Below are 9,219 nucleotides of genomic sequence, written 5' to 3' on the forward strand. Positions count from 1 at the left end.
AAGGAACAACAGCGATATGTCAGTACAGAAATCCAACAATGACCGAGATAGACACTGGGATAAAATACACTTTTGTCTATACTGTGGGAAGTGCTCAACCAATATCCTGACTCATTATTTAGGACCACACAAGAATGAAGAAGATGTTAAAAAGATATCAGACCTGGAAATAGGGTCAGACAAAAGGGAGCTGGAAATAATGACACTAAGAAACGCAGGAGACTATCAGCACAACATGGGTGTTCTTAGCTCAGGAGAAAGTACTTTAGTAACATATACAAGACGAAATTATACGAAAGCAGATGATTATCTACCATGTAAAGACTGTTTAGCCTTTTTCCTAAAAGGCAACTTATGGCGGCACAGAAAATCATGTCCATTAAAAACGGACAGAACTAGATTCCGCAAAGTACAAGCTCAAGCAACATTATTGCTGCCGTCTTCATTGCACATAAGTGAAGGCCTTAAAGAAAGAGTAATTAAAAAAAATGTTGCAAGAACTCACCTGATAATCGTAAAGAGCGGAGAAAATCTGTTTCAGAAACATGGACATAATTCCAATATGACTTCTTTTATAAGTCAGAAAATGAGAGAACTAGCAAGGTTTCTGATTGCTGTCTGGAAAGAAGATACAGATATAAAATGCTTAAGTAATGTTATTGATCCGACAAAATTCCAGGTTGCAATTAAATCCACAAGAATGCTCTGTGGATTCAGTGAAGTTGAAAATAATTTTCTAAATTCCTCGCTAGCTCTTACAATTGGACAGCAGTTGAAAAAATGTGCAAAAATTAAGAAATCAGAAGCAATTATATGACTTTTACCTGGAAAAGGACAGCAGGCAGATGACTTCATGATTTTGTGTGAGAATGACTGGACACATAGCATCTCGAGCTCTGCACTGCAGACCATTGTCAAAATAAAAATGAACAAGGCACAAATGCTGCCTTTGGCAGATGATATTAAGAAGTTGCAGACCTACTTGGAAAACACTGCTGATGAATGCATCTCAACTTTAGACTCGGACTTTAATAAATCAGACTGGGAAATGCTCAACAAACTTACCTTATCCCGTCTAGTAATGTTCAACAAGAAAAGAGGTGGTGAAGTAGAAAGGATGAAAGTTTTTGATTATAAGTCTAGGAAGGCTACAAGTAAACCCTTGAAAGAAATTGAGAGTGTACTCAGTCCAGTAGAAAGGATGCTTTGTGCCCGATTTGGCCAGGTGGAGATTAGGGGAAAAAGGGCAGAACCGTGCCAGTCCTCCAGAAATACAGGAGAGAAGCAGGTGTACACCTTCCTATTTGCTAGGCCAAATTATGACTCTTAAAATCCGGTTCGAATGTGTGATACACTTAGACATTTTCGATCAAATCTGAATTTAACAGCAGAAGAGCTGCTCATCAACACCAGACTGAGAAAACATGTGGCGACAGTGTCTCAAATTTTGAATTTTAGTAATCATGAGGTGCTTGCGGACTTCATGGGGCATGATATTGAGGTCCATAGGTCATTTTATCGACTCCCCCAAGATACCATTCAGGTTGCCAAATGGGCAAACTTCTGACAGCGTTCAACAATGGAATTATTGGCAAATACAGTGGCAAGTCTCTTGATGGGATCTCGTTGGATGAAGGTGAAACCTCATCACTATTTAGTGTAGATGCCAGTAGAGGTTTACTCATGTAAACAAATAACATAATTTGTTGTTCAATGTGTATAAGATGCAAACCATGCTTTTGCATTGCCAAATGAATTGAAGTCCTATTACATTTTCAAGAAAATCCTATAGTTTACAAATATAATTTCCTCTCATCGAAATCTCATACATGAATCTGCATCATGCATGTATGATCTTTTTACTGGGGTAAATCAGCTCTTAAACTTTAGAATTCTTCCCTTAGTATGAATACCTTTATAGGAATACCTATATTTCTGAAATAGAATATTTTCATGGAATAACTTGAATTTTCAATGACATAAGGCAATGATATTTGATCTAGCAAGCTTTTGATATATTGCATCAAGGTTTAAGTGACTATGAAATAATAAGACATCCACTGTATAACTGCCGTATTAAATAGCATACATTACTACCGTTGAGAACCTGCTGTTTCGTGATATTGTTTGGAATGTTTTGGTTTATTGTGTTTTTCAGAGCTAAGCAGTGATGAGGAAGCTGAAGATGATGACCAGGTGATGGACAGCAGTTCAGCCTCAGCTGCGACAGATGTCACTGTTTCTACAGGCCTGCTCTAGTGATGCATTCTAATGAACGTAAAAGGTCAGCATTGGAAATAGAGAGTCACATGTCGTCGAAGATGCCAGCTCTCGAGGCAGCGAATGAATGTAAAGAATTCGGGACAGAAGGTATTTATTCATTCTAGTGTGATGCTTACATCTAATGCAGTTATTATCTTAGTGTACAAAATTATATAGTGCAGCACCAATGTATAGATGAATGTGTATGTAAAAGAAAATTCTCAGTGAAATAAAATCTGTTGGGTTTTACCATTTTCATTTGAGCCATGATTTGCATAGTCCCAGAGGTCAAAATGTTCAATCTTTGATGCCTGGTGACATATGTTTTGAGTGTATTTTGAAAGGGGTTTGTTATCTGATTAAGAAAGTAAAAGTAAAATGGCTGAAATTACACACCAATGTATGTTTTTTGCATTTGATATTGTTACTCTATTCTACTCTATCAATTGCAGTTGAATAATAAACAATCAATTTTGCAACCTTTCAGCACCAAAATATTCACCTTTAAATACTTTTTATAGTAATGTGTTATACTGGGAAAGAACAACAATTACTTATTTTACTGTTTAAATTATACCAAATGTATACTAGTATATATTGTCAACAGGCATCCGAACGATGGCATGATTACCTTAAAATATGAATGTTTCTTAGCTCCCTATAACATAAAAGATTGGGTTTTATCTTATTTTAAAATTAATTTAAGGTGATTGTCCAGGACCCAGTTCTGCAAGACCTGAGACTGAAAGGAAATCATCCAAGGGTCCAAAGCAAGGTTAGACAATAATATTACGGCTATGACATTATGATTTTAGTGGGCAACTGTTGCATATATTGCTTAATCATAGATTAAACAGCATTTTGCCACTTTTGTGTTTTTTTTTACTCCACTTGTGGAATGGTGAGGCTAACATTCACATGATCATTTTGAAATCAAACACTAGTTCCAATTTCCTCAAACCACCTTGCACATATCTTCGAACTCTTCTGCTGCCAACAAAAACCTGCATTGTTCATAACATCAGTAGGTAGAAACATGATCGAAAGTAAATCGCTGTTCCTGGCTTGGTGATTAATTCATGTTATTATTTAATCTTTATCTTATGTCCAGTTTAAATCCTCTCTTGCATTTCAGCCAGGAAGGTTCAGCGTTTTACAGAGGAGCAAAGCCAACTCCTAAGAAAACTGTTTGAAGTGAACATTACTATGAGACGGGAACTGAAGATGATAGACTGTATTAATACAATCAAAAGCCACAAGTGTTTGAATTCTCTGAAGTGGATTAAAATAAAACAATACATAATACACGATTGGATAATGACAGAGAAACGCACACTAAAACAATGATAAGTGTTCAAAGTGCTCGTACAGCTTTAACGTAGTGTCACCGTGTTCAAGCATGTCTCTGTTAGCATTTGGTTCTCTGTTTATGAAGTTAACGAGAAGAATTTTGTAATTTAGTTTTGTTTTTTCATTTATATCTTAAAGCGGATTGCAACCAAAGACAGAGAAAAACGTGTTGATTCTTATCCGTATTTTGAAGAAAATAAAAATGAGGCTGATGGGCGTATTTTATTTTTTATATTGGGATGACAATCTAAAAAAAATCTCTGGCCTATAGCTTTATCCTTAGTATGTATCTATGTTAACATCATGATGGAGTCATTGTTACTATTCATTATTAAAAAAAGATTGAAACATCTTAGATTGCCCGAGGTTTTGAATAGCACATTTATCACAGGTATCTCACATTTTACACAAATATGTTCACATAAATGAGGTTGAGTGTTGCATTACCCAGCCTTTTTTATCAAAAGTTGCTCTTACTTAATGAAAATTGTTTCAGAGAATCATTATATTGTCTCAATCGATATTTATTGATATCATTAGGGGTTTTTAAGAGTTTATTTTAGCATGACAGTAATGGGCCTTGAAAACTTCTAAATGGCTTTGAAGGCTTGTCCAAGCACTTTATTTTGACTTGCAGTGTATATCATCAAGGTTAATTAACATATTTTTAATTGATGTTGAAGAACGTTTACAATAATTTCAATAATTAACCTATTTTCAAACAGTTTTGTCTTCCATTACCATGAATTTATATTTTGTCACAACTAAGACTGGTTCCAAGGTCAAACGCCTTGTAAAGGAAAAATAGGAGATATGCGTTGAGAAACGCTCAACCAACAATTTAACAAAATGGGTGTGTCATCTACTACACTGAGTTATGTAGATACAATGTGTCAATATAATTTTTTGGCATATATAAATTTTGAGAGTTGTCAATTGTTTTATTCAAACAGTTATTTCTTGTTTGTATTTAAGGAAGAAGTGGGGGGTTTTATACACATTAACAGTTATTGTGTTATTTTATGGTGTCAGTCATTGGTTTGCCTTTACATGTTCTGCGGTTCATATTACTTTGTCCAATAGTAGTTTCACTCTTGTATTTTGTGACATATTCTTGGCATGTAAAGATTGCAAAATTTTGTGCCCATTAGTTTTTTTTTTACAAATCTGATGTTGATGTATGTGAGGGATTAACATTGTTCATTGCACAATGTATTAACATATGTGTCTGTTAACCTCGTTAACTGTTTTATTTCCCTCTGCATGTAACCAAAAATGACTTGAAAAGGTTGTTTATAAAATTTCCATAATTTATTAAAATTGCATAGTCATGGCAACTCGACTCTGTAATATTCAAGTGTAGATCAATGGGCAAACCCCTGGCATTATTAATTATAAAAATATTTTATTAATATTCGTTTTAGACTTCGAAAATAGGCGAGGGCTCGCCCCACATTGCTCTTTGTTTTGTTTTTATTTTAAACTAGTTTTGCTCTGAAGCAAAATGCTAACCATCAATTCTTCTGTTTATATTTGCAAATCAAATAGCTAAAATTCATGTATAATACGTGAAATAAATTTGCCTTAAATATGATGCCTTGTTTAACACTGATGGAGGAGATACAAAAAAATCCTGCACGGAGTTCCATCTGCAGAATGGAATTTATACAATGTATTGAACGATCTATATAATGGACTTTGAGGAACAAAATACTACGTCATTATCTTGATGAAACCCTAAAGTGGCTTCAAGGGGGACGGAACCCGCTGCTGGGAATTGGCCCTTTGTGCCCTAAATAGTAGAAGAAAAAAAATATATTAGAGGCCAGTGGCCAACAAAGTTCTGGTACACGTATAATATTATGGTCAGTTTGAAACGCCGAGGGTCAAATAATGAAGATATACAACACCAAGAGGACAAATTTTAAAATCTAAAAAATATTCAGATGTTTTTCTGAAGTAAACTTTTACTCTAGCACCGCTTGTTAGTTGCCGACCTATAAGTCCGAGATTCCGAATGACAAATATGTCGAATTCCCTTACTCAGTTATCTCCCTCGACAACACTAATATAAGACATTTCTTTTGCATCTTCGCTTTTAGTCTTGACATCCAACAATTGTTACGCAATGTGAAAAACTAGATGAAAGTAAGCTCCATGAGTAAATATTAGTATCAATATAGGAAGAAACATAAACTTAGGCAAAACTATGCAGGTATCACTTTTGTTTTAATTTTAATGCTGTCGGTTGTGATTGATTAGAATATAGCAAAAGCCGATCAAGAGTTAAGTACAAAGCGTGTCTTTGTTAATTGTGTTTAAGTCAATGAAAGCAACACCACTGGAACACATGTTACATGTCTATCCGGTCTCCGGACAGGTGAACAGTTGGTTAAAACGAAGTCTCGATGTCAAAGTAGTCCGCCGAAACAAACAAAAATAAAACTTTTTTAGACTCCTGGCGTTTATCATGTAATATTCCAAATGACAATAATGGCGCCGCTTGTTTTTATAACTTGGTTTTGTTGTTGTGCATACGCAAATTAATATACACACACCCCGTAAAATTAGATTTTTCTGACCGCTCCAAGATGGTACCCCTACAATTCTTGATAAACACCCCTAGTGTTATACATTATATATGTTGTGTGTCATTTGTACATGTTTGTGTTGTTTTTCTTTGGCTATGCACCTTTAAGGTCTCAGAATGCATTTGATATGAGAACAATAATCAACGATATCACGGCATTGTTCCCAGGTTTTAAATATTAGTCTAGTTTATTTACTTATTTATTTTACAACGATTGTGAAACAAAGTTGTTACAACATTATATTAATCACTCACGATGCTACGCGATAGTGTGGTGTTGTGTTGTGGGGGGGAACCTGAGTGCCCAGATGAATATCGCTTGTCCGGCTTGGTGTCCACAAACCAAACCCACGTGCGCCCAGGCTGGGGGTCGAACCCAGGTCGGCTATGTGAGAAGCGAGTGCGTTAACTGAACATAAGAACTAAAGAAAGTGGATTCTGACTGGCGCGGTTACACCACCACATACGAAAACTACTGGAACAAATCATATACCATGAATGAATTTTGACATCAACGGCAGGAAACAAAACAATGCAGTCTGTTGCGCCTTACCCACCTCTCAGGGGCAAAGCACGGATAGGTGCAAACATTTTTAGCATCATCAAACAATTCTGAAAATAATGAAGCGGGTACAAAAAAGCTCTTAACAATAATGTGTCAAAAGGCAGCATAAAATTTGTTCAAAGTCGTTAGTGACACACAAACGCAATATGTTCTAGTTAGACAACATGAATTAAAATCTGAATGATAAAGAATGGGTGTTGCGAGCACAGCGAGCGTGCCCTTGCTCTTCTTGCAAATAGAATCCTGGTGGTTTGCTAAATAAATAAAAATAATAATAAGAAAACAAAAGGCCCAAGTGGGATGGATTGGGGTTGGCTTTGGGGAAGAACACTTGAGGTAAAATCCCCCTAGGAGTTAAAACTTCATGATGAGTGCTTGTGAACTCGAGAATTTGTGTTTAATTTAACACAAAGACATTTTACTCGGTTGTGTAAACACTTATTCACTGATCATCGTCGTTATGAGTTAAAACAAGTATTCAATAGTCATCAACATTATGAGGTGCAATATGCAAACGAGGAGATGACAGCCACATTTCATACCATATATGGAGATGCCTCGAAATGATGTTGAAAAGTTGAAGAACAAATATTGATGTTATTTGAATTCTCGATAGCAATTTGCAATATCTACCCCCTCTACGGTATTGATCTGCAAAATAGTTGTTCTATCTTCAACAGAAAGGGTAGACCTCGGTATGTTGGTGTAGCTCTATATAACTCACAAGTATAGATAAACGCGCGTGTGTGTGTGCGTGCTTGCGTGTGTGCACGTGTGCGTGCGTGTGTGTTTACCTTTTATTTACCACTTTATGAAACAGTCCTGCTTCATTGATCATCGACGTTTTTATAAAAAATTCATTTTTTTTCATTTTGTGTGTGTGTGCGTGCGTGCTTGCGTGTGTGCGTGCATGCGTGCGTGCGTGTATGTGTGTGTGTGTGTGTAACACTATGACGGCGTAACTGTTTACTGTTTCGAGGACAATTTAACTAATTACTTAAAAAGCTTAGTTTTTTGTACACCAACGATACAATAATACTAGCCAGAACACCTTTTGAATTCCACAAAATGATTAATTGTAAAAAGGTCAAGTAAAGAACAATTTAGCAATATAAACACGAACAGCTCTTCATTCCTCTAAAGAACAGTTAAAAACCTTCTTTTTAACAATTGACATCCAACACAATCTTTTTGACTACACTATTCGTTCCTATAATTGACATATTTTTGAGAAATCTCGGGTTTCGAGCACGACGGAATTTATTTAAATATACATTAAAAAATGAATGAAAATATCCAAATCAAGGAATAGTACATCCGAAAATATATTGTATGGAGAGCCTAGTACGGAATATTTTAAACTTTACCAGGCTGCATATTGGTTATTCGTGGAGACTTGTATGCATAAATTACAGTGTGGACAAACCTAATGGTTTATGACGTCACAACTGGTTATAACGTGAAGCAAAAGGACTTTCAGGATCCACTAGTCATATAATATTTAAGCGTGTAAAGCAATAAAATACACGGTAACACTCTTGTTATAAATGATTGATATTTTTATATCATTTTAACTTCAATTTGCTTTAATTAATTATCATTTTAAGTAACGTTTATAGTAAAAATAAAATTATATACGAATAAACTCCATTTTTGTCCAAAAAACAACAACAGACGAGCTAATGAAGAACATGCAAGGTGTTGAATCAGAAGAATCATGAAGTCTCCTAATAAATAAATTGCATGACATACGTGGTCTACATATGAGACACGGACTAGTCTAAATTATAGTTGTAAATGTTTTTGTTTGGATCTAGATTCATTTTATGGTCGTAACATGTGGTCATTTTGGAACTGAGTAGGCTTTATTAGCGAAGCTCATGGATGTTTTTGTCTCTAAATGGTCTTTTTGATAGCCAAGATGTAGTTTTTTGGTACTAGGTGTGCTTAAATGAAGCTGCACATTTCTCCTGGTACATGGTCGAGTTTTGAAAGGCCTTTCAGAGGTATGTTTCATACACCAAGAGTAACATTGGAAGTATGATCGGATTTAAATGACTAGAACTGGCATGACCTGGATAGAATCGATTCGTGATTTGTTTGACAAAATAGTCTACAATGTAGCCAAAAGTGACTTCTTTGACACTGTATGGACTTTATAAGCCCATTAAAATCCGTTTCTAGTACAGACATATGAAAATTCGTGGATTTTAAATGCTCGGTATTGACAATTGGAGTGACATTGGCTGAATTTGTAACATGCGTAATACTATACCTAAATATCTTTAAGTTAAACCCATCAGACACAAATACCTTTTTACCATTCTCACTAACTATCGTTCAGAATCATGCTAATATAGGAGTCCTGCTCAATTACATGTACATCGTAATTTAATGACTTTTCCCAAGTCTTGACATATGATGAAAGAAATGTTTGTTCCAATATAATATA

General features: G+C 35.3%; 1 pseudogene; it reads left to right on the top strand.

The window, feature by feature from the left end:
- Positions 1-1,342: 1,342 nt before the first annotated feature.
- LOC128237698 (uncharacterized) lies at positions 1,343-2,330 on the top strand (annotated as a pseudogene).
- Positions 2,331-9,219: the final 6,889 nt, after the last annotated feature.

The sequence above is a fragment of the Mya arenaria genome, chromosome 6, assembly GCF_026914265.1.
Source record: "Mya arenaria isolate MELC-2E11 chromosome 6, ASM2691426v1".
Lineage (NCBI taxonomy): Eukaryota > Metazoa > Mollusca > Bivalvia > Myida > Myidae > Mya > Mya arenaria.